This window comes from Sminthopsis crassicaudata, chromosome 1 (assembly GCF_048593235.1).
Source record: "Sminthopsis crassicaudata isolate SCR6 chromosome 1, ASM4859323v1, whole genome shotgun sequence".
Taxonomy (NCBI): Eukaryota; Metazoa; Chordata; class Mammalia; order Dasyuromorphia; family Dasyuridae; genus Sminthopsis; species Sminthopsis crassicaudata.
The window spans coordinates 626,573,144-626,581,462 of record NC_133617.1 but is presented as its reverse complement, the minus strand read 5'-3'; the positions used below and the strand labels follow the sequence as shown (position 1 = coordinate 626,581,462).

The 8,319-nt window shown below is 41.1% G+C and overlaps 1 protein-coding gene across 7 annotated transcripts in view; it reads left to right on the top strand.

Annotated features, from left to right (window-relative positions):
* Positions 1–2,139: 2,139 nt before the first annotated feature.
* Positions 2,140–8,319, top strand: part of RAI14 (retinoic acid induced 14) — a 149,291-nt gene continuing 143,111 nt past the window's right edge. For 4 of the 7 annotated variants that reach the window (XM_074282708.1, XM_074282707.1, XM_074282705.1 and 1 more), the window contains exon 1: positions 2,140–2,332. The gene's annotated coding sequence lies outside the window, so the exon portion shown is untranslated. Of the gene's footprint in view, positions 2,333–2,440; positions 2,577–3,066; positions 3,202–8,319 lie in introns of those variants that run through there. The other 3 variants (XM_074282706.1, XM_074282701.1, XM_074282703.1) reach the window with 2 other exon arrangements.

The following is an 8,319-nucleotide window of genomic DNA, read 5'->3' as shown; positions in this document are numbered from 1 at the left end:
ATGGAAAATATATTGACTCTCACTGAAGGTATTCCAAGCAAAAACTAGATTGCTATATTGCTATTTGCTATATTGTAATGGAGATTCTTTTTCAGGTATGAGTTGAATTAGGCTGATTGTTGAAAGCTATTTCAATCTTGAAGTTTTTTGGGGGGAGCAGAGTACCAAAGGAAGAAAAGAGACTGTTTTGGCAAGGAATAACAAGATCCACAGCACAAGCCAGAACCTAGAAATAGTGAGGCTTGGAGTTGCAATTAGGAGTAACAAGCCTGGAGTATGTCATTCATTGATACTATGAATAAATATGGTGAGCTTTACAGGTTCTGTCGAGGGGGTGAATATTCTAGCAACTTTAGGTGAAAACCTCAACCCAGAGTAGGGGGTAAGCCTGGGTAAGGTAGGAGATAATGCAGGTGGCAGAGTGTTGCTTGACTTATTAAGAACAAAGAATTATTTCTCCACTAAGGTGAGCCTCAAAATCAAGATGGTGCTATAAGTGTATAATCTCTGGGGGCAAGTGAGAGTTTTCTTGATTACCTATGTGTTCTAGCACAAATCTTCATTTAGGGGTAGTTTGCATTAAGTACCTCCTAAGAGTTAAATGTTCCACATTTAAATTCTATCATCCTGTGAAATTTTCTGTAATTGTTGCATTTTACAAAATCTATTTTATGCTCTATCTCAAAGCTGCTTAAGCTGTGGGTTATGACCCCTTATAGGAGTGTGTAACTGAAGGTGGAGCTTGAAAAATTATGGTTTATTATCAGTAAATGTTTGATTTGTATATCTATTTTAATTACGTATAGATCTGGAATGGCAAAAAATTTCTGTGTTGAGAAGAGGTCCAAAGTGGAAAAAGTTTAGGAAGCTCTGTTCTATCTTACCAACCTGGGCTATTTCTGGAGAACTGAATATGGAGTGTTTACTATGTGCCAAGTATTGTGCAAAGTAATAGGGATACCCCTCCAAAAAAAAAAAAAGAAAAAAGAAAAAGGGGGGGGGAAGAAAATCAGTCCCTAGAACTCACATTCTAAGAGCTTACATTCTAATTTCTTCAGTTATTATTTAAAAAAAAAAAGTAATTCTGTAAAGGGGTCCTTGGCATTTATCAGACTACCAAAGGGGTGTCCATACCACAAAAAGTTAAGAACCCCTAATCTAAAGGGGAGCCCTCAAGATGGAACCTAGTCTGTTTAGGAGCAAATGGGTTACATGTGTGTATAAAAGGAAGGCTGGGGAGATTTCCTGGCAAAAGATCGTGCAGCACAATCAGGAAGAGAAAGCCTGGAGGCTGGTGCCTCTTCCTAAGATTCAGCCTACTAGACCATCATGGATGAGAGAGGAAGAAGGAATAAATACAAAAGAATTTCCATTTCAAATATTTCCTCTTCCCACTTCAAAATGTCTCTGATTTTGTATTACCCCTGGCCGGTATTGCAACCACATGAAATACTGCCTAAGATAAGAGAATATTCCAGTTTTGCTTCAGTTCATTTTACATAACGTGTTAACATCATTGGTTCTGATTCAAACTTCTTTAACCGGTTCTTCACTTTTCTCTTGAGGTTCTGTTTAAAAAGAAAATAGTTGGCGTGCCCCGTGCCCCCGCGCGCCACTTCAGAATCTTAGCCACTAAGAGTAGTTACTTCATTTTGATCTTTTGCTTATAGTTCAGTTTGGCCCAAGCCGCTGCTTTAGTTCAGAGCCAGGCCCACTGCAGGCGTTTAATAAATGCTTTTTGATTGATTGATCCGAAATCCCGGAGGTCAAAGGCAATCTTAGCTTTTCCCAGCTTCAACAAAGAAAGAAGAAAAGAGTAGTGGGGCAGGAAACAATTCCCCACGAAGTAAACTTGAGGCAGGCGAAGAGGCGGCAAAACGGAGTAGTTCGGGAGCACCTCCGTCAGGTCCGGACCCTAGTGCCCAGCTCCGGGTCACCTGACTCCAGGAATTTTTGGCCCGGCCGGGCGGCCGGGGGAAGGGGTGGGGAATGGTAGCACCTCCCCTCGCTCTCCTGCTCCAGGTCGACGGGGGCCGGCGCCTGGCGGCCACGTGGTGGTACTACCGCTGCCCCCGCCCAGCCCCGGGAGCCGAGGCGCCCACTGACCACCCGCAGCCGCGGGAGGGAGGTGGAGAAAGCGGAGGCGGAGGAGGACAACGACGAAGAGGAGGAGGAGGAAGAGGAGGAAGAAGAAAAAGAGGAGGAGGAGGAGGAGGAAGCAGGCGCAGCTGCAGCGGCTTCCTTAAGCAAGCGCCTGGCGGGCATTCGTGTTGCTCGCCCCTTCTGCCCGGCTGGCTTGCACTGCCGGCGGGCCGGGAGCTGCTTCTATGGGGTGAGTGTAGCACCGAGACTTTGGGACTTGCCCGGGCGCCCCCATCCTAGGTCCGCCTTCACCCCCGCCTTTCCTCCCCTCCCTCCTCCCAGGGGGCAGTGCCGGCGCCCTATAGTGTCTCTCCCTCTCTTTGTGTCTGGAGCGGGAGCGAATGGAGCTGCGGGACAGCCGGGCAGAAGGAAACGGAGGCAGAATGCGATAGCTGCGCTTCGTTGGGGGGAGAGAGAGACTTGGGGCCACCGAGGTACCACTGCTCCCTCCTTCCCCCTCGGCGGGCGGCTTGGGGATGGGAAAGGGGAGGGAGGAGAGGAGCTCACTCTCCTTGCAAACTGTCTGGATCGCGGTTGGGTTTGAGAAGGAAGGGGAAAGTGGCTTAGTTTAGGGATGGAGAAAGGGAGCCGGGCAAAGTTTGGGAAAGGATCTTCATCCAAAGCCTTAATCTCCCCCCCCCCCCCCCCCGCCCCAGTGGTCCTCCCGCTGCGAAGGGTTTGCAAGAGCTCGTCCGGAGTGGGGGATTGGAGTGGGAATGAACTATAAAACGGGGAGGGGAAAAAGGATGTAGACGAGCCCTTCCCCACCTGCTCTCACTCCGTGGGGCTGGCGAACTGCCTTTCCCTGCACCCAGCTCCTGACGGGGCGGGAGCCTCCGATGCCAAGATTCCCTCCGCTCCCCTTGGCTCACATCTCTTTCAGACTGCTGAAGTTTGCAGAGATTGAGTGGGGAGTTCGTGAGAGGGAGCACTAGTAGCCCGCCTGCTACCCCCAAAGGGGCTTGTGCGGCTCAGCCTTGGCTATTGTTCTCCTTCGGTTTCAAATCGTCCCTTTGGCTTTTCCAAGAAGAATGGCTTGATTTCCAGACCGGTGCTGTGGTGAGCTGTCTCCTCTCTTTCCTTACTTTTTCTCCCTCCTCCCTTCCTTCCTTCTTCCCTTTCCCTCCTTGAAGCTTTTAAAGAGGTGAAAAAGTTGCCTCTCAGGGCTGGAGGGATATTAGTAGACTTCTTAGGAAGCCAAGACTTGGTTTACGGTTTCCTGGGGGCGGGAGGGGTGCTCGGTCAGCAGACTGGTGTCCTTCGACTGCTGCTGACTTATGCTGCTTTGTATGAAGTTTGTTTCAGTGCGGAGTTGTCTGGTTATGCAGGAGGCAGACGGGCTAAGGCCAGATCGAGTAACCGCTGATTCACCGGTGACTCTTAAGTGCCTTTTTTCCCTTTTGGAGTGGAGAGTAGAGGGGTAGATAAGCATGAAGGATTCTAGAGGGATGCGGCCGATGGGTGAATAATGACTCTATTTAGCCAAGTTGAAAGAATGGCACTCATAGGTTGCTTCCAGGGGCATGTGAATCGGGGAAATCTGGGCTTATTTTTTGCTTTCAAACACCAGTGGAGTCCACTGGTGAGTCCAATGAAACTCATTTCTGCGTAGCATCTTAGGTAAGCTGTATTCTGGGGTCTTGGATTTGGTGACTTCAAAACATGATTTTTTAGCAGTGTTTCTGATTTCATTTGTGTGAGAGAATGAAAAACTGCTTTGGTTTGTGGAAATTTCTTCAGTCCTTAGGAAAACTGGGGGACTGGGTGGATCTGTTAGAACCAGGGAAGGAAATGGTTACTTAGATCCATAGAGATGGCAGAAGGGAATTAAGAAACTGGAGTAGATTGTTCCAGCTGTGATATGAACAGAGAAATAGAGTGAATAATTCAAATACCAAACTTGATGTAGCCCCAAAAGAAGGTTATTTCATATATTCATTCTTTAGTCATATTATGAGTATTTTGTGTGTATTATTATTGACATGTAATCTAATGATTTATTCTTCATGATATTAACCAAACTATTTAACTGAGTAATGAAGTAATAAACTTTGTTTGTGGAATTTTATCCTACTCTGATAATCTTACCCAGCACTTGTGTAACTAAGGACTACCAGACAGGATTTCTGTCACAGTTAAAAAGCTTCCTGTTGAGTAAGTGACTGCTACAAGTTGTTAATCTGTTTGCAGAGATTTCATTAATGAACTTTTGTTGTCCCCTATTCACCTTTTCAAGTTATTTGTTCCATGTTTTTATATTACCCTGATGCTCAGATTTGTCACTTTGTTTTCACATAGTGTTTCCACAATAAGTTTTCAGCACATACACTGGGGTTGGATTTGGAATCAGAGAACTTGGGTTCAAGCCTCATTTTTTGCATTTAACCTCAACCTTAACTGACTTTTCCCATTACAAAATGAGGGAGAGGAGACTTCCAGGGTCTCTTCCAACTTGAAATCTATGTTCCTATGCATTGAATGAATGAATGCTACAGATTTTGGTTAAAAAGAAGCAGAATATATTCTCTGCCCTTAGTCACAAAGATATTAGTACTGGTTTGGGATTTCTTTGCTCTCTTGTTGGTGTTCATCCTTCGTTCTTAAAGAGGTCCAATGACATCCAGAGGGTGGATTGGAAGTGGATTAGATTTAAGTGAGACACAGCTTTGCAAAATCACCAGTCCCACCTTTTTCTTTAGAGTCATCTAGTTCTGGCCAGACATAGGTCAGGAGGACTGGAGATGGCCCGGATGCAGTGACAGACCTTGATCTTTTTAAGCTAAGGTCTTTCCCAGATCCCAGTTTGTCTGAGGCAACACCTATTCAGTAATCAAGGGCTGAGTAAGATTTGAGGCAAAAGATAGGCCTAATTTGCCTTCGAAAAACAATCTGGGAGGTAAAACCCTCATTTTTATTGTTCTACAGAATTCCCTGGATGAAGAGACTCTCAATGAATACAAACCATCTCCTACTTTCCAATTTTATAGTCTCAGCAATGAGAGATCAGTTAGGTATTTGACCAGGGGCATGTGATCAGTACGTGTCAAAGGTGGGACTGAACACAGGTCTTACTTGTTCAAAGCAAAGCCACTTTCTCTCTTTGACATGCCATACTACCCTCAGTGAAATTTTAATTTCACATCTCACTTTATCCTCATAAGCAACTGTGACGTAGCTAGGATAAGAATTATATCCTTTTCATAGATGAGGAAATTGAAGCTTCAAGTGAAAAAAGAAGTGATTTGAAGCCACATAGTTCGTTAATGATACAGTTTGAAAACAAATCCAAATCTCAGCCTAGTTCAGAGTTTAGTTTTTTATGCGGATAGGTTTGTTGCAAAAGTGTCCAATTGAATTTGATCAACATGGGGATTTTAGTGAATTATAGGTTTGCTTTCCTTTGTAATTTGGGAATAAGGTCAATATAATAAATCAAAAATGATTGGTGACTTTAATTCTATTTAGATTTGTGTTCCATTGGAAGCAGTTCCTTCAGACTGGTTCAATAGACTTGTCATAGATTTAGTGTTGAAGCACTCTATCAAATGCTTCAACCCTTATTTTAAAGCTGAAAAAATTGAAACTCATAGAAGTTGAGTTATTTACCTAGCATCATATACAGGATGACTACAGTCTCCTTTATCAATGTTTGCAATTTTTTAGTCTACTTTACTATGAGTTTAATTGTTACTCACTATAATTTTGAGTTTTACTAGGTTTGACCTATCAAAGTACCATCACTTAAAACTTGAAAACCGAGATGTCAAATTCCCAACAAACTCCAGAAGTGGGTCCAAATCAAGTTAAAATGTAATTGGAAAATGGTTTATATAATAAATATACAGTGCGATATAGATAATGCTAATTTGTGGTTTTCTAAACCAATATTTGGAAATCTATTCTTATTTGAATTTGACATCACTGCATTACAAGATGACATTGGTAAAAAGAAGAGACTACTGGACTACAAGATGGAGTCAAGGTTTAGTCTTGACATAGCCAATAAAATTTGTGATTCTAAGCCTTGTATAGCAGAGAAGAATTTGAAGAAAGTTTTTAAGAATATATGTGCTATATTTGAAGTCATTTTTTTGTTTCATAAATGTTTTTTCTTTCTCTTTTTTCTTTTTTTTTTTTTTTTTCTTTTTCCTGAGGCTGGGGTTAAGTGACTTGCCCAGGGTCACACAGCTAGGAAGTGTTAAGTATCTGAGACCAGATTAGAACTTCTGAATTCAAGGCTGGTGCTCTATCTACTGCGCCATCTAGCTGCCCCGTAAATGTTTTTTCAATATAAAAAACAAATATATAGATTCATCCTGGTAGTACCAACATATCTAGAAATGGTCACACTGAGTTTTCCTGAGACGGTCATCTCACAAATTGTTCCATTTAGTTCATACAGCACTTGATAATCCCTAACCAAAAAGAAAACTTATGCTTTGCTCTGTGGACGCCCACTCTTCCTTTTCTTAGTAACCTATCTTTCAGAAGGTTCACTTATAGGAGCCGCATAAACATGTCTCGCCCACTTCTCCATTCCACAAAGACATCTGTCAAAACAGCAAAACACTGATCTCAAACAACTTTAGTTTTGTGGCAGCTTTTAAGAACAAAGAGCTGTATACTTTTGTATTCTTGCAGATACAACCATCCTGATTGTTTCAACTATTGTACATTTATCTCCCATCTCCTGCAGTTCCCTTCTTTCAACTTCCAACTATGTATTTCATTATGGAAGAGGATAATTAGGCAAACAAATACCTAGAAGCTATCTTGACACATACAGTCTTGAGAACTGTCATTCATGATTCCTCAATTTGCCTTTGTTACCAATAGACTTTGTTACTATAGACTCTAAATCATAATGTGGTCTTTTCTGATGAAAACCAGTGGTATTTTTCTTGTTCTACTATTAAAAAAAAAACCTTAAAAAAACAATCCAGAGCTAAAAATCTGAAAGCCTTAGTGTGTTATTTTAAGAGTGTGATAAGAATAAAATTCTAAGATTTTCCATAAACCATTTTGATATGTTCATGAGCTTACTAGAGAATGGATGATTGTTTTAATCTCCAGAAAAAAAAAGGTTGTTGAAAGAAATCGGTTAACAATGATTACAGAAAATTACTCATCAGCTAGTGTTAATTATGGAAACATCAAGTCATGAGCTAAAATCCCATGATCAAGGCATTTTATTTGTGAAGATTGGGAAAGCTGAATACTTCGGAGTCTATAAGATGAAAGTATTCTTTAAAAAACAAGTTTTCCTCTGCTATTCTGCCCCTCCCCAAAAACCACTCTGAATAGAACAGGTTTTAGTTTTAGTTTTAGTTTTTTTTTTTATCATGGAATCATGGGAAAAGAGACAGGTGATGGTGCAGTGGATAGAGTACCAGCCCTGAAGTCTGGAAGTCCTGAGTTCAAACACAGCCTCAAACACTTAACACTTAATAGTGAGCCTGGGCAAGTCACTTAGCCCCAGTTGTCTCTCAAAAATAATCATGAGAAGATTGTTTTTCCCTTTTTATTTACAATGAAGTGACAATCTCCTTTGACAACAGATCTGATTGTGGGAGTAAATTCAGTTGCAGACTTAACAAATAATTTCACTGCCAAGACCATCAAGAGAGAATAAATTATTAAATAATTAAGAATTAGCAAATCTTAAATATTTCAAAGGAAAAAAAAATTTGTATTTTATTACAAACATTTTCAGTTTATCTATTTAAGATACTCATATAAATTAGGGTTGGCCCAGAGAGGAAGGGTTAAGAATTTAAGACTAAATTTACCTGACTTTGGCTCTGGTTTTTGGCCATCTGGCTAATGGTGAACTTGGACAAGTCACTCAATCTGAGTCTCATCATCTTATATGAGAGAGGAAATTATCTTGAAGGCTTGTTAATGTGCTGTATATTAAAAGAAATAATTTAAATTGAAAGTGTTTTAACCAGGACAAAATGGAGCACATATATAAAGCATTATTATGGTTATTCTGTAGCTATTGATGCTTACTGACATTAAACCCTAAATTCTTAGGGAGAATAGGCAGATTAAACCAAAAAATTGGCCAATTCATACTTTTTTTAAATGACTGAATAGTTTTTCATATTTTTTTTTGTAATGTGTATCTAGAGTGCTGACACGAATAAAGAGTGTCAAAGTTGGCAGCATATTTAT